The sequence below is a fragment of the Salvelinus alpinus genome, chromosome 26, assembly GCF_045679555.1.
Source record: "Salvelinus alpinus chromosome 26, SLU_Salpinus.1, whole genome shotgun sequence".
NCBI lineage: Eukaryota > Metazoa > Chordata > Actinopteri > Salmoniformes > Salmonidae > Salvelinus > Salvelinus alpinus.
Window position 1 is genome coordinate 29,517,188 of NC_092111.1, and position 17,954 is coordinate 29,535,141.

General features: G+C 44.9%; 1 protein-coding gene across 2 annotated transcripts in view; it reads left to right on the forward strand.

Annotated features, from left to right (window-relative positions):
* Positions 1-2,024: 2,024 nt before the first annotated feature.
* LOC139555116 (cyclic AMP-responsive element-binding protein 5-like) overlaps positions 2,025-17,954 on the forward strand; it is a 40,359-nt gene continuing 24,429 nt past the window's right edge. For both annotated transcript variants that reach the window (XM_071368609.1, XM_071368607.1), the window contains exon 1: positions 2,025-2,137. The gene's annotated coding sequence lies outside the window, so the exon portion shown is untranslated. The remainder of the gene's footprint in view (positions 2,138-17,954) is intronic.

A 17,954-nucleotide genomic window follows, 5' to 3' on the forward strand; every position in this document is an offset into this window, starting at 1 on the left:
GGGATAGGTTATGCCTTTTCAATCACAGTGAATACTATTGCATGGACTGGGGTGAACTGATCCTAGATCAGCACTCATACGAGACACATTATGAATACAGGCCCAAGTCACTCTCTGTCTCTACAGCCGCTGCAGGACAAGCAGGAAGGCCTGACCAAATATGGCAAATTAATCCAATTCAAAGTTAGGGTTCAACAAAAATAAATAAATAGCTAATTTCCAGTGGTGTAAAGTACTTAAGTAAAAATACTTTAAAGTACTACTTAAGTCGTTTTCTGGGGGTATCTGTACTTTACATTTTACATGTTTGACTACTTTTACTTTTACTCCACTACATTCCTAAAGAAAATAATGTACTTTTTACTACATACATTTTCCCTGACACCCAAAAGTACTCTTTACATTTCGAATGCTGAGCAGGACAGGAAAATGGTCCAATTCATTCACTTATCAAGCGAACATCCCTAATGACTCTGATCTGGCGGACTCACTAAACACACATGCTTAGTTTGTAAATTATGTCTGAGTGTTGGAGTGTGCCCCTGGCTATCCGTAAATTTAAAAAACAAGAAAATCTTGCGGTCTGGTTTGCTTAATATAAGGAATTTGAAATTATTTACTTTGATACTTGAGTATATTTTGGCAATTACATTTACTATTGATACTGAAGTATATTTAAATCGAAATACTTTTAGACTTTTACTGAAGTAATATTTTACTGGGTGACTTTCACTTTTACTTGAGTCATTTTCTATTAAGATATCTTTACTTTTACTCAAGTATGACAATTGGGTAATTTATCCACCACGGCTAATTTCCAGACAAGAGTCTTTGATTGGTGAAATCGTTATGTTTTTTTATTGTCGGTAAGGGCATGTTGCAGTTGGTGCCAGTCACGAGCTGCTGGTGGCACCTTCATTGGGGAGGACGGGCTCATAATAATGGCTGGAACTGAATATATGGAATGATATCAAACACATCAAACACATGATTTCCAAATGTGTAGAGTCACAAGCTTGATGTAGTCATTGCATGCTACGAATATGGGACCAACTACTTAATTTTTTACTACTTTAATACACATATACTGTACCAGTCAAAAGGTTGGACACACCTACTCATTGATTCCATATGTGTTATTTCATAGTTTTGATGTCTTCACTATTATTCTACAATGTAGAAAATAGTAAAAATTAAGAAAACCCTGGAATGAGTACTGTAGGTGTGTCCAAACTTTTGACTGGTAATGTAAGTGAATTTGTCCCAATACTTTTGGTCCCCTGTAATGGGGGGATTATGTACAAAACCCACACATTAAAGCTGACAGTCTGCTGGTGTACAGAGCCAAAACAACAAAACTTTTGTCATTGTCTCAATACTTTTATCTCAATACACTGTATATAGGCAATCTGAGGTCGCTGTCATTACACCTAATGGAGTCCTGGTGTAACTGTCCCGGCTGCCCTGAGTGGCTCGAAACCTGGTCTGAAACTCTCTCTATTTTGTTTATTTTGTTTTAGAGACATGGGGTCCTCTACTTTACCACTGGGCTCCGGAATCAATGTGGACTTGACTTCCTGTCTGTTTGATGTGTTTATTGACATAAAAAGCCATTATGGAACCACGAAAGTAACTCGAAATACAATATCTTACTCATTCACATAGCCTACAGCAAATCAACACATTCTGTATAGAGGTAGATCCCGCTGGGACGTCCTGTACGGCTCTGCGCAAAGGCTAGTGACAGATAGACCTCCCCTCCCATCTTCCTCCCCCTTCTCCCCTGATCTCCTTCCCAGCTCCCTCGATGCCTCTGTCCCCAAGGCCTGTCTGGCGTACCGTCGCGTCCCACGCACCCAGTCTCAGGCAGACAGACAGCTGTTGAAGGCGGTGGAGGTTTGAGCGAGATGCCAGCCTACTGTTGCCTATAACACGCATACAGTCGTTCCGAGCCCGGGCTAGTAGTTAACCACGCCCCCTCCGAAGCGGGACCGCAATGATTTAGAAGTTCAGGAATCCCACGTGACGTCACCCTAGGGGTGATGTAATGCTTCTGTAAATAGAATGTATTGTAATCCTGCTTCAGTCCAACGTGGTTCCTCTCAACTCAGTGCCGCTTGTCCGCTCCACTTGTTAGGTAAGTTTATCACAACGAACTTTCTATCGCCGACAATTGTTCGGCTGGATTAAAATAATTTTTAGACTTGAACGAGTTCAGTGTTTGGTAGATTTTGCGATACATTTTTTATTTTGCTTTCTTAAAGTTTGGTGTGCGCAGTGCTGGTCCCGCTTTGGTTCATCAAGGAGAGCTGCATGTCTATTGTGGGGGGTGACCGCAATCCCCAACGGTGTCGGCTTGTTTATGAGGGGCTCAGGTTGATCCATTTAACGCGGGTCATGTTCTTCACATTAGACTGAAGGCTATCATATTTTTTTGTACGTGAAGTAGCAATTTCTCCGTCGGTGATTTGAGTTAATTTAGGACTTGGTACAGACTACAGAAAAAGGGGAAGTTGGAAGTTGATTGTTTCGAAAACAACTGCTGAATTTTTTGCGCACGACAAGCATTTTGGGCAATCAAACTGGCAGGTGAATTCAGAGTGTGTGTGTGTGTTTCCATATGATGCCGAGTGATTTGTTAAACGTTATTGTCTTTTGCATTAGTGCAATCATTGTTTAGCCCTAAAACATGACACATCATACTATAGCCCATATTTGAGTTTGTAATACAATTTCAGTAGCCTAGTAACCTAGTCAAAACTAGTATTCAGAATCATATTTCATGGTTTTAGTGATGAAGATTGTGGGGGTGATAATGATGATGATGATGAATGGGGTGGTTGATTTCTTTTTAACAGTGTCACACACATGTGCACACACACACACACCTATGAAGTCACCGCACATGTGGAGCAGGGCGGAATATGGTGACTGCTTCAGAGCAGGTTTCAGCCTGCCCTGCGCTGTTCCTCAGCACACTCCTTCCCTCCGTCTCTATGCGTCCCAGAAGGCAGCTATTCCCTACATAGTGTACTACTTTTGATCAAAACCCTGGTCAAAAGCAGTGCATTTAGGGAATAGGGTGTGTGTCCCCGCAACACTCCCTCCCTCGATCTCCCTCCGTCCTCCCTTTCTCTACCACAACCTATTTCTCTCTCTTTCTGTCTCTGTCTCTGTCTGTGCTCTAATCCTGCTGTGCCTGTCTTCGCTTTTTTATGTTCCCTCCTATGTCAGTCACTCACCTTTAATATCTCTACACCTCCTCCTATCTCTGTCAGTCACTCACCTTTTATATCTCTACCCCTCCTCTCTCTCTGTCAGTCACTCACCTTTTATATCTCTACACATCCTCCTCGCTCTCTGTCAGTCACTCACCTTTTATATCTCTACACCTCCTCCTATCTCTGTCAGTCACTCACCTTTTATATCTCTACCCCTCCTCTCTCTCTGTCAGTCACTCACCTTTTATATCTCTACCCCTCCTCCTCTCTCTCTGTCAGTCACTCACCTTTTATATCTCTACCCCTCCTCTCTCTCTGTCAGTCACTCACCTTTTATATCTCTACCCCTCCTCCTCTCTCTCTGTCAGTCACTCACCTTTTATATCTCTACCCCTCCTCTCTCTCTGTCAGTCACTCACCTTTTATATCTCTACCCCTCCTCTCTCTCTGTCAGTCACTCACCTTTTATATCTCTACCCCTCCTCCTCTCTCTCTGTCAGTCACCTTTTATATCTCTACCCCTCCTCTCTCTCTGTCAGTCACCTTTTATATCTCTACCACTCCTCTCTCTCTGTCAGTCACTCACCTTTTATATCTCTACCCCTCCTCTCTCTCTGTCAGTCACTCACCTTTTATATCTCTACCCCTCCTCCTCTCTCTCTGTCAGTCACTCACCTTTTATATCTCTACACCTCCTCTCTCTCTGTCAGTCACTCACCTTTAATATCTCTACACCTCCTCCTATCTCTGTCAGTCACTCACCTTTTATATCTCTACCCCTCCTCTCTCTCTGTCAGTCACTCACCTTTTATATCTCTACCCCTCCTCCTCTCTCTCTGTCAGTCACTCACCTTTTATATCTCTACCCCTCCTCTCTCTCTGTCAGTCACTCACCTTTTATATCTCTACCCCTCCTCTCTCTCTGCCAGTCACTCACCTTTTATATCTCTACCCCTCCTCCTCTCTCTCTGTCAGTCACCTTTTATATCTCTACCCCTCCTCTCTCTCTGTCAGTCACCTTTTATATCTCTACCCCTCCTCTCTCTCTGTCAGTCACTCACCTTTTATATCTCTACCCCTCCTCTCTCTCTGTCAGTCACTCACCTTTTATATCTCTACCCCTCCTCCTCTCTCTCTGTCAGTCACTCACCTTTTATATCTCTACACCTCCTCTCTCTCTGTCAGTCACTCACCTTTAATATCTCTACACCTCCTCCTATCTCTGTCAGTCACTCACCTTTAATATCTCTACACCTCCTCCTATCTCTGTCAGTCACTCACCTTTTATATCTCTACCCCTCCTCTCTCTCTGTCAGTCACTCACCTTTTATATCTCTACACATCCTCCTCGCTCTCTGTCAGTCACTCACCTTTAATATCTCTACACCTCCTCCTATCTCTGTCAGTCACTCACCTTTTATATCTCTACCCCTCCTCTCTCTCTGTCAGTCACTCACCTTTTATATCTCTACCCCTCCTCTCTGTCAGTCACTCACCTTTTATATCTCTACCCCTCCTCTCTCTCTGTCAGTCACTCACCTTTTATATCTCTACCCCTCCTCTCTGTCAGTCACTCAGCTTTTATATCTCTACCCCTCCTCCTCTCTCTCTGTCAGTCACCTTTTATATCTCTACCCCTCCTCTCTCTCTGTCAGTCACTCACCTTTTATATATCTACCCCTCCTCCTCTCTCTCTGTCAGTCACTCACCTTTTATATATCTACCCCTCCTCCTCTCTCTCTGTCAGTCACTCACCTTTTATATCTCTACCCCTCCTCCTCTCTCTCTGTCAGTCACTCACCTTTTATATCTCTACCCCTCCTCCTCCTCCTCTCTCTCTGTCAGTCACTCACCTTTTATATCTCTACCCCTCCTCCTCCTCTCTCTCTGTCAGTCACTCACCTTTTATATCTCTACCCCTCCTCCTCTCTCTCTGTCAGTCACTCACCTTTTTTATATCTCTACCCCTCCTCCTCTCTCTCTGTCAGTCACTCACCTTTTATATCTCTACCCCTCCTCTCTCTCTGTCAGTCACTCACCTTTTATATCTCTACCCCTCCTCCTCTCTCTCTGTCAGTCACTCACCTTTTATATCTCTACCCCTCCTCCTCTCTCTCTGTCAGTCACTCACCTTTTATATCTCTACCCCTCCTCCTCTCTCTCTGTCAGTCACTCACCTTTTATATCTCTACCCCTCCTCCTCTCTCTCTGTCAGTCACTCACCTTTTATATCTCTACACCTCCTCCTCTATCTCTGTCAGTCACTCACCTTTTATATCTCTACCCCTCCTCCTCTATCTCTGTCAGTCACTCACCTTTTATATCTCTACCCCTCCTCCTCTATCTCTGTCAGTCACTCACCTTTTATATCTCTACACCTCCTCCTCTCTCTCTGTCAGTCACCTTTTATATCTCTACACCTCCTCCTCTCTCTCTGTCAGTCACCTTTTATATCTCTACACCTCCTCCTCTCTCTCTGTCAGTCAGTGACCTTTTATATCTCTACCCCTCCTCCTCTCTCTCTGTCAGTCACTCACCTTTAATATCTCTACACCTCCTCTTCTCTCTCTGTCAGTCAGTCACCTTTAATATCTCTACACCTCCTCCTCTCTCTCTGTCAGTCACTCACCTTTAATATCTCTACACCTCCTCCTCTCTCTCTATCAGTCACTCACCTTTAATATCTCTACCCCTCCTCCTCTCTCTCTGTCAGTCACTCACCTTTAATATCTCTACACCTCCTCTTCTCTCTCTGTCAGTCACTCACCTTTAATATCTCTACACCTCCTCCTCTCTCTCTGTCAGTCACTCACCTTTTATATCTCTACCCCTCCTCTCTCTCTGTCAGTCACTCACCTTTTATATCTCTACCCCTCCTCCTCTCTCTCTGTCAGTCACTCACCTTTAATATCTCTACACCTCCTCCTCTCTCTCTGTCAGTCACTCACCTTTTATATCTCTACCCCTCCTCCTCTATCTCTGTCAGTCACTCACCTTTTATATCTCTACACCTCCTCCTCTCTCTGTCAGTCACCTTTTATATCTCTACACCTCCTCCTCTCTCTCTGTCAGTCACCTTTTATATCTCTACACCTCCTCCTCTCTCTCTGTCAGTCAGTGACCTTTTATATCTCTACCCCTCCTCCTCTCTCTCTGTCAGTCACCTTTTATATCTCTACACCTCCTCCTCTCTCTCTGTCAGTCACCTTTTATATCTCTACACCTCCTCCTCTCTCTCTGTCAGTCAGTGACCTTTTATATCTCTACCCCTCCTCCTCTCTCTCTGTCAGTCACTCACCTTTAATATCTCTACACCTCCTCTTCTCTCTCTGTCAGTCACTCACCTTTAATATCTCTACACCTCCTCTTCTCTCTCTGTCAGTCAGTCACCTTTAATATCTCTACACCTCCTCCTCTCTCTCTGTCAGTCACTCACCTTTAATATCTCTACACCTCCTCCTCTCTCTCTATCAGTCACTCACCTTTAATATCTCTACCCCTCCTCCTCTCTCTCTGTCAGTCACTCACCTTTAATATCTCTACACCTCCTCTTCTCTCTCTGTCAGTCACTCACCTTTAATATCTCTACACCTCCTCCTCTCTCTCTGTCAGTCACTCACCTTTTATATCTCTACCCCTCCTCTCTCTCTGTCAGTCACTCACCTTTTATATCTCTACCCCTCCTCCTCTCTCTCTGTCAGTCACTCACCTTTAATATCTCTACACCTCCTCCTCTCTCTCTGTCAGTCACTCACCTTTTATATCTCTACCCCTCCTCCTCTATCTCTGTCAGTCACTCACCTTTTATATCTCTACACCTCCTCCTCTCTCTCTGTCAGTCACCTTTTATATCTCTACACCTCCTCCTCTCTCTCTGTCAGTCACCTCTTCTATCTCTACACCTCCTCCTCTCTCTCTGTCAGTCAGTGACCTTTTATATCTCTACCCCTCCTCCTCTCTCTCTGTCAGTCACTCACCTTTAATATCTCTACACCTCCTCTTCTCTCTCTGTCAGTCAGTCACCTTTAATATCTCTACACCTCCTCCTCTCTCTCTGTCAGTCACTCACCTTTAACATCTCTACACCTCCTCCTCTCTCTCTGTCAGTCACTCACCTTTAATATCTCTACCCCTCCTCCTCTCTCTCTGTCAGTCACTCACCTTTAATATCTCTACACCTCCTCTTCTCTCTCTGTCAGTCACTCACCTTTAATATCTCTACACCTCCTCCTCTCTCTCTGTCAGTCACTCACCTTTTATATCTCTACCCCTCCTCTCTCTCTGTCAGTCACTCACCTTTTATATCTCTACCCCTCCTCCTCTCTCTCTGTCAGTCACTCACCTTTAATATCTCTACACCTCCTCCTCTCTCTCTGTCAGTCACTCACCTTTTATATCTCTACCCCTCCTCCTCTCTCTCTGTCAGTCACCTTTTATATCTCTACCCCTCCTCTCTCTCTGTCAGTCACTCACCTTTTATATATCTACCCCTCCTCCTCTCTCTCTGTCAGTCACTCACCTTTTATATATCTACCCCTCCTCCTCTCTCTCTGTCAGTCACTCACCTTTTATATCTCTACCCCTCCTCCTCTCTCTCTGTCAGTCACTCACCTTTTTTATATCTCTACCCCTCCTCCTCTCTCTCTGTCAGTCACTCACCTTTTATATCTCTACCCCTCCTCTCTCTCTGTCAGTCACTCACCTTTTATATCTCTACCCCTCCTCCTCTCTCTCTGTCAGTCACTCACCTTTTATATCTCTACCCCTCCTCCTCTCTCTCTGTCAGTCACTCACCTTTTATATCTCTACCCCTCCTCCTCTCTCTCTGTCAGTCACTCACCTTTTATATCTCTACCCCTCCTCCTCTCTCTCTGTCAGTCACTCACCTTTTATATCTCTACACCTCCTCCTCTATCTCTGTCAGTCACTCACCTTTTATATCTCTACCCCTCCTCCTCTATCTCTGTCAGTCACTCACCTTTTATATCTCTACCCCTCCTCCTCTATCTCTGTCAGTCACTCACCTTTTATATCTCTACACCTCCTCCTCTCTCTCTGTCAGTCACCTTTTATATCTCTACACCTCCTCCTCTCTCTCTGTCAGTCACCTTTTATATCTCTACACCTCCTCCTCTCTCTCTGTCAGTCAGTGACCTTTTATATCTCTACCCCTCCTCCTCTCTCTCTGTCAGTCACTCACCTTTAATATCTCTACACCTCCTCTTCTCTCTCTGTCAGTCAGTCACCTTTAATATCTCTACACCTCCTCCTCTCTCTCTGTCAGTCACTCACCTTTAATATCTCTACACCTCCTCCTCTCTCTCTATCAGTCACTCACCTTTAATATCTCTACCCCTCCTCCTCTCTCTGTGTCAGTCACTCACCTTTAATATCTCTACACCTCCTCTTCTCTCTCTGTCAGTCACTCACCTTTAATATCTCTACACCTCCTCCTCTCTCTCTGTCAGTCACTCACCTTTTATATCTCTACCCCTCCTCTCTCTCTGTCAGTCACTCACCTTTTATATCTCTACCCCTCCTCCTCTCTCTCTGTCAGTCACTCACCTTTAATATCTCTACACCTCCTCCTCTCTCTCTGTCAGTCACTCACCTTTTATATCTCTACCCCTCCTCCTCTATCTCTGTCAGTCACTCACCTTTTATATCTCTACACCTCCTCCTCTCTCTCTGTCAGTCACCTTTTATATCTCTACACCTCCTCCTCTCTCTCTGTCAGTCACCTTTTATATCTCTACACCTCCTCCTCTCTCTCTGTCAGTCAGTGACCTTTTATATCTCTACCCCTCCTCCTCTCTCTCTGTCAGTCACTCACCTTTAATATCTCTACACCTCCTCTTCTCTCTCTGTCAGTCAGTCACCTTTAATATCTCTACACCTCCTCCTCTCTCTCTGTCAGTCACTCACCTTTAATATCTCTACACCTCCTCCTCTCTCTCTGTCAGTCACTCACCTTTAATATCTCTACCCCTCCTCCTCTCTCTCTGTCAGTCACTCACCTTTAATATCTCTACACCTCCTCTTCTCTCTCTGTCAGTCACTCACCTTTAATATCTCTACACCTCCTCCTCTCTCTCTGTCAGTCACTCACCTTTTATATCTCTACCCCTCCTCTCTCTCTGTCAGTCACTCACCTTTTATATCTCTACCCCTCCTCCTCTCTCTCTGTCAGTCACTCACCTTTAATATCTCTACACCTCCTCCTCTCTCTCTGTCAGTCACTCACCTTTTATATCTCTACACCTCCTCCTCTCTCTCTGTCAGTCACTCACCTTTAATATCTCTACCCCTCCTCCTCTCTCTCTGTCAGTCACTCACCTTTTATATCTCTACACCTCCTCCTCTCTCTCTGTCAGTCAGTCACCTTTAATATCTCTACACCTCCTCCTCTCTGTCAGTCACTCACCTTTTATATCTCTACCCCTCCTCTCTCTCTGTCAGTCACTCACCTTTAATATCTCTACACCTCCTCCTCTCTCTCTGTCAGTCACTCACCTTTAATATCTCTACACCTCCTCCTCTCTCTCTGTCAGTCACTCACATTTTATATCTCTACACCTCCTCCTCTCTCTCTGTCAGTCAGTCACCTTTTATATCTCTACACCTCCTCCTCTCTCTCTGTCAGTCACTCACCTTTTATATCTCTACACCTCCTCCTCTCTGTCAGTCACCTTTATATCTCTACCCCTTCTCCTCTCTCTCTGTCAGTCACTCACCTTTAATATCTCTACACCTCCTCTCTCTCTGTCAGTCACTCACCTTTTATATCTCTACACCTCCTATCTCTGTCAGTCACTCACCTTTTATATCTCTACCCCTCCTCCTCTCTCTCTGTCAGTCACTCACCTTTTATATCTCTACACCTCCTCCTCTCTGTCAGTCACTCACCTTTTACACTGAGTGTACAAAACATTAAGAACACCTTCCTTATATTGAATTGAGCCTCAATTCGTCGGGGCATGGACTCACAAGGTGTCAAGTGTTCCACAGGGATGCTGGCCCATGTTGACTCCAATTTGTCCCACAGTTGTGTCAAGGTGGCTGGATGTCCTTTGGGTGGTGGACCATTCTTGATACACACGGAAACTGTTGAGCAGGAAAAACCCAGGAGTGTTGCAGTTCTTGACACAAACCGGTGCGCCTGGCATCTACTACCATACCCTGTTCAGATGCACTTAAATCTTTTTTCTTGCCCATTCACGCTCTGAATGGCACACAACACAATCCATGTCCAATTGTTTCAAGGCTTAAAAATCCTTCTTTAACCTGTCTCCTCCCCTTCATCTACACTGATTGAAGTGAATTTAACAAGTGACATCAAAAAGTATCATAGCTTTCACCTGGTCAGTCTATATCATGGTCATAATGTTTTGTACACTCAGTGTAAATCTCTCTATACCCCTCATCCTCTCTCTGTCACTCACCTTTTATATCTCTCAACCCCTCCTCCTCATTTTCTCTCCTCTCCCTCATAACTAGAACATTAATGTGAGTGTGTCCGTATATCCCCCCTCAACCAAAACGCCACTTGGGCTCCCAGCGGTCTAAGGCACTGCATCTCAGTGCTAGAGGCGTCACTACAGACCCTGGTCGATTCCAGGCTATATCACAACCGGCCGTGATTGGGAGTCCCATAGCGCGACGCACAATCGGCCCAGCGTCGTCCGGGTTAAGGTTTGACCGGGGTAGAACATCATTGTAAATAAGAATTTGTTCTTAACTAACTTGCCTAGTTAAAGGTTAAATAAAAAATACAAAAAATATCCCCACTCTCTCTCAGGGTAAACCTACCTAAGTGAAGTGTGTCCATGCCCCGACGAATTGAGGCTCAATTCAATTTATATACAAAAGTATGTGGACACCCCTTCAAATTAGTGGATTCGGCTATTTCAGCCAAACAATTGTTGCTGACAGGTGTATAAATTCGAGCACAGTGACTTTTTAATAAAAATTTAAAAAATGTCCCCCCTTTTTCTCCCCAATTTCATGGTATCCAATTGTTAGTAGTTACTGTCTTGTCTCATCGCTACAACTCGCGTACGGGCTCGGGAGAGACGAAGGTCGAGAGCCATGCGTCCTCCGAAACACAACCCAACCAAGCCGCACTGCTTCTTAACACAGCGCACATCCAACCCGGAAGCCAGCCGCACCAATGTGTTGGAGGAAACACCGTGCACCTAGCGACCTGGTCAGTGTGCACTGCGCCCGGCCCGCCACAGGAGTCGCTAGTGCGCAAGGATAACCCTCCCTAACCCGGACGACGTTAGGCCAATTGTGCGTCGCCCCATAGACCTCCCGGTCGCGGCCGGCTGCGACAGAGCCTGGGCTCGAACCCAGAGTCTCTGGTGGCACAGCTAGCACTGCGATGCAGTGCCTTAGACCACTGCGCCACCCGGGAGCTTAGTGACTTTTCACGTGGCACCGTCATAGGATGCCACCTTTCCAACAAGTCAGTTCGTCAAATTTCTGCCCTGCTAGAGCTGTCAAGGTCAACTGTACGTGCTGTTATTGTGAAGTGGAAACTTCTAGTAGCAACAACGGCTCAGACGCGAAGTGGTAGGCCACACAAGCTCACAGAACGGGACCACCGAGTGCTGAAGCACCTAAATCTCATCTGTCCTTCGTTGCAACACTGCCTAACGAGTACCAAACTGCCTCTGGAACCAACGTCAGCACAAGAACTGTTCGTTGGGAGCTTAATGAAATGGGTTTCCATGGCCGAGCAGCCGCACACAAGCCTAAGATCACCATGCGCAATGCCAAGCGTCGGCCGGAGTGGTGTAAAGCTCGCCGACATTGGACTCTGGAGTAGTGGAAACACGTTCTCTGGAGTGATAAATCACATTTCACCATGGAAATAGTTGCCTTAGTGACCGCTGTAATGTGGCTGAATGACAAGTATGGTGGCTAACCTCTATGGCCAACCAACGACCGGTGTATTCTGCATCCATGCTCAGGGCTGGTCATCATGTCACTGATGTTTAAAGGTGGAATCCACAGTAGGGGAAACAGCGCCACTGTCCGCCCCACAGCCAATGTTATTGTTTTGTTGATGAAGCAGAGCTGGGGAGCATCAAGGTTATAAATTGCAGTACATATGCTGCTGTTCTATCACACATGAAATGATGTCAGAGGAAAAAACCAGAGTTGGTTGTTAGCAGTCTTTGTTGTTGTAATATCAGAAAGGGATGTAGCAGTTTGACCGTTAAGGACTCCATCTTCAAGGCTAGAGAGACTAAGGTCATTAAGAGCTCAAGCTGAAACAATAATTGCCTTGATATAAAGGGACCTTACGAAGATCGTTGTGGATCAAAACATTGTCAATAAAGATGGCAATTGGCAGCATAATGTGTGGGTGTTTTTCTGTTGTCTTTCTAAAGTTGACAGGAGCAGCCTTCACAGAGGACGCTGCCAGTTAAGAAATAAAACACCTTTGAAGAGTTTTCCAACCAACCAACCCAGCTCTCCTCATAGGACCCAGGCATCAGCTCTCCTGAAAATCTGTGTCCTGACTCAGACACACCTCTGTCTGCATCCCAAATGGCACCCTATTACCTATATAGTGCACAACGTTTGACCAGAGCCCTGGGCTGTGGGACACATTTGACACGGCCATGAGGAATGTCTGGCGTGTCAGAGTTCACTAGATCCTGGTCTCAGTGGAAAATGAAGGGCTAGCACTTCTAATAGTTCATAATTACCCCCATCAACTCCCCTCCTCCTCCCTCCTCCATCTTCATTTGACTGCTGTGGTAGGGGTCAGCTTGGGGTTGGCATGAACCCTCGGTCCCTCACTCTCAAATCTCTCACAAGTCTTTCTCAAGTCTCAATGCTTGTGTTGTTCAGAAATGGGACTTCTTGAGTGCTCTCTAACAAAGGGAATGACAGCATAGGCCTACAGTCTACTTAAGCTTAAATCACATCTCAAGTCAAGAGATGTGCTGTTCATATCATTACGATAAGTAGCCTATACTAGAGAAATGTGAAGTTTGAAATTAAATAAGTTTGCTAATATTGGTGATTGGCTACAACCATCAATCTAGTAGTAGTAGTTGAAAGTATCATTTAAAGGACAGTTGTGCACATTAATGTTATAAACTTATCCTTCAAGCATCAATTCAGGCAATTTATCGCAATATGAATTTTTGGTTAACACTTGACACCCAGCGTCGTAACACGCTATGACATGGTCGTAACCATGTCATAATGTCAGAACAGCAGACATAACTTGTCATAACCTGTCATAACACTGTCATGACACATATTTACACCTGTTGTGACATGTATTGTGTTATTTTATGGCTGGTTATGACACCTAAATAAGTTTCAAAACCCACAAAACCTACCATACAAGACAAAACCTACCATACAAGACAAAACCTACCATACAAGGCAAAACCTACCATACAAGACAAAACCTACCATACAAGACAAAACCTACCATACAAGACAAAACCTACCATACAAGACAAAACATTCCAAAACTTTACACCATAGCCTATTTGTCAACAGTATGTTTATGTTATATAACATTTTCTGAAATTGACCATATTAAATTACATTGTAATTGCACACACATTGATGTCAGACATGTACCTACCCCAATGCTCTGTAGCTGATGACTGGGATGAATGCAGGAGCAGATATCAGGAGCAGGACAAGACACACTCTTTTAGACTGATGACTGATATAATGGCATGTACGTAATAGGTTTAACTGGCTTGTATGATTATGATGTCATAATGCTTCTTGACAGTGTCATAAAGTGTATTTTCTACAAGTTATTTAAAATCTGAGGGAAAAAAATGTGACTGTAAAGAATTCATTACAAAAACAACAAAGGAATTAAGAAAAACACTTTCAAACGAAAGGAAACTTCTTGGCAGGGAAAAAACACATCTGAATATATATGGGTTTTGACACTCTTATGTATGTGTCATAATCAGCCATAAAATGACACAATACATGTCACAACAGGTGTAAATATATGGGTCATGACAGTGTTATGACCATGTTATGACAAGTTATGTCAGCTGTTATGACATTTTGACATGATTATGACCATGTCCTAGCGTGTTATGACGCTGGGTGTCAAGTAAAGTGTTACCAATTTTTGTCCATAACGCCCACCTCTACCTAAGAGTAGAGTGTCAGTCAGGTCTAGTAGACATATTAACAGCCATTTGTGTCTGTTTATAAGGCACATTGTTGAAGAAAAGTTTCTAATTAAATCAAGCTGGCAGATTATAATAAGGTTTATGGTCATTTTTGCAGTTTGTACAATTCTTTTGCACTATGAAAATGATGGCCTGAATCTTCTCCATCACATACTGATTGGGAACAACTCAGGGCCCTACGGTGTGTCACACTCACAGTGACCCTGACTGGATCGTTGTCTTTGAGATAAGGTTCCGTCCCAACAGTCATCCTTCATCAGTGGGTATGGGCCACTAGTGCTAGATTTGGATTGGTTTCAAGTTGTATTAGTCGTGTCAACTGTATATACTGTATAGTCAGTGTTATTGGGATTTGATTATGTCAGATCGCATCTGACTTGATCTTAAACCAAAAGGATGTCCAGATTGTTGCTGACTTTAAGTCACTCTTAAAATACTGACCATTTGTGTTTGTCTCTCCTCTTGTCTTTCTGACTGTGGGTTTGTCTCTCCTCTTGTCTTTCTGACTGTGGGTTTGTCTCTCCTCTTGACTTTCTGACTGTGGGTTTGTCTCTCCTCTTGACTTTCTGACTGTGGGTTTGTCTCCCCTCTTGACTTTCTGACTGTGGGTTTGTCTCTCCTCTTGTCTTTCTGACTGTGGGTTTGTCTCCCCTCTTGTCTGTCTGACTGTGGGTTTGTCTCTCCTCTTGTCTGTCTGACAGTGGGGTTGTCTCTCCTCTTGTCTTTCTGACTGTGGGTTTGTCTCTCCTCTTGTCTTTCTGACTGTGGGTTTGTCTCTCCTTTTGTCTTTCTGACTGTGGGTTTGTCTCTCCTCTTGTCTTTCTGACTGTGGGTTTGTCTCTCCTCTTGTCTTTCTGACTGTGGGTTAGTCTCTCTTCTTGTCTGTCTGACTGTGGGTTTGTCTCTCCTCTTGTCTTTCTGACTGTGGGTTTGTCTCTCCTGTTGTCTGTCTGACTGTGGGTTTGTCTCTCCTCTTGTCTTTCTGACTGTGGGGTTGTCTCTCCTCTTGTCTTTCTGACTGTGGGTTTGTCTCTCCTCTTGTCTTTCTGACTGTGGGTTAGTCTCTCTTCTTGTCTGTCTGACTGTGGGTTTGTCTCTCCTCTTGTCTTTCTGACTGTGGGTTTGTCTCTCCTCTTGTCTGTCTGACTGTGGGTTTGTCTCTCCTCTTGTCTTTCTGACTGTGGGTTTGTCTCTCCTCTTGTCTTTCTGACTGTGGGTTTGTCTCTCCTCTTGTCTGTCTGACTGTGGGTTTGTCTCTCCTCTTGTCTTTCTGACTGTGGGTTTGTCTCTCCTCTTGTCTCTCTGACTGTGGGTTTGTCTCTCCTCTTGTCTTTCTGACTATGGGTTTGTCTCTCCTCTTGTCTTTCTGACTATGGGTTTGTCTCTCCTCTTGTCTGTCTGACTGTGGGTTTGTCTCTCCTCTTGTCTTTCTGACTGTGGGTTTGTCTCTCCTCTTGTCTCTCTGACTGTGGGTTTGTCTCTCCTCTTGTCTTTCTGACTGTGGGTTTGTCTCTCCTCTTGTCTCTCTGACTGTGGGTTTGTCTCTCCTCTTGTCTTTCTGACTATGGGTTTGTCTCTCCTCTTGTCTTTCTGACTGTGGGTTTGTCTCTCCTCTTGTCTTTCTGACTGTGGGTTTGTCTCTCCTCTTGTCTCTCTGACTGTGGGTTTGTCTCTCCTCTTGTCTTTCTGACTGTGGGTTTGTCTCTCCTCTTGTCTTTCTGACTGTGGGTTTGTCTCTCCTCTTGTCTGTCTGACTGTGGGTTAGTCTCTCTTCTTGTCTGTCTGACTGTGGGTTTGTCTCTCCTCTTGTCTGTCTGACTGTGGGTTAGTCTCTCTTCTTGTCTGTCTGACTGTGGGTTTGTCTCTCCTCTTGTCTTTCTGACTGTGGGTTTTTCTCTCCTCTTGTCTGTCTGACTGTGGGTTTGTCTCTCCTCTTGTCTTTCTGACTGTGGGTTTGTCTCTCCTCTTGTCTTTCTGACTGTGGGTTTGTCTCTCCTCTTGTCTGTCTGACTGTGGGTTTGTCTCTCCTCTTGTCTTTCTGACTGTGGGTTTGTCTCTCCTCTTGTCTTTCTGACTGTGGGTTTGTCTCTCCTCTTGTCTGTCTGACTGTGGGTTTGTCTCTCCTCTTGTCTTTCTGACTGTGGGTTTGTCTCTCCTCTTGTCTTTCTGACTGTGGGTTTGTCTCTCCTCTTGTCTGTCTGACTGTGGGTTTGTCTCTCCTCTTGTCTTTCTGACTGTGGGTTTGTCTCTCCTCTTGTCTTTCTGACTGTGGGTTTGTCTCTCCTCTTGTCTTTCTGACTGTGGGTTTGTCTCTCCTCTTGTCTTTCTGACTGTGGGTTAGTCTCTCTTCTTGTCTGTCTGACTGTGGGTTTGTCTCTCCTCTTGTCTTTCTGACTGTGGGTTTGTCTCTCCTCTTGTCTGTCTGACTGTGGGTTTGTCTCTCCTCTTGTCTTTCTGACTGTGGGTTTGTCTCCTCTTGTCTGTCTGACAGTGGGGTTGTCTCTCCTCTTGTCTTTCTGACTGTGGGTTTGTCTCTCCTCTTGTCTTTCTGACTGTGGGTTTGTCTCTCCTCTTGTCTGTCTGACTGTGGGTTTGTCTCTCCTCTTGTCTTTCTGACTGTGGGTTTGTCTCTCCTCTTGTCTTTCTGACTGTGGGTTAGTCTCTCTTCTTGTCTGTCTGACTGTGGGTTTGTCTCTCCTCTTGTCTTTCTGACTGTGGGTTTGTCTCTCCTCTTGTCTTTCTGACTGTGGGTTTGTCTCCTCTTGTCTGTCTGAGTGTGGGTTTGTCTCTCCTCTTGTCTTTCTGACTGTGGGTTTGTCTCTCCTCTTGTCTTTCTGACTGTGGGTTAGTCTCTCTTCTTGTCTGTCTGACTGTGGGTTTGTCTCTCCTCTTGTCTTTCTGACTGTGGGTTTGTCTCTCCTCTTGTCTTTCTGACTGTGGGTTTGTCTCCTCTTGTCTGTCTGACTGTGGGTTTGTCTCTCCTCTTGTCTTTCTGACTGTGGGTTAGTCTCTCTTCTTGTCTGTCTGACTGTGGGTTTGTCTCTCCTCTTGTCTTTCTGACTGTGGGTTTGTCTCTCCTCTTGTCTTTCTGACTGTGGGTTAGTCTCTCTTCTTGTCTGTCTGACTGTGGGTTTGTCTCTCCTCTTGTCTTTCTGACTGTGGGTTTGTCTCTCCTCTTGTCTGTCTGACTGTGGGTTTGTCTCTCCTCTTGTCTCTCTGACTGTGGGTTTGTCTCTCCTCTTGTCTTTCTGACTGTGGGTTTGTCTCTCCTCTTGACTTTCTGACTGTGGGTTTGTCTCTCCTCTTGTCTTTCTGACTGTGGGTTTGTCTCCCCTCTTGTCTTTCTGACTATGGGTTTGTCTCTCCTCTTGTCTTTCTGACTGTGGGTTTGTCTCCCCTCTTGTCTTTCTGACTATGGGTTTGTCTCTCCTCTTGTCTTTCTGACTGTAAGTTTGTCTCTCCTCTTGTCACACTGACTGTAAGTTTGTCTTTCTGACTGTGGGTTTGTCTCTCCTCTTGTCACACTGACTGTGGGTTT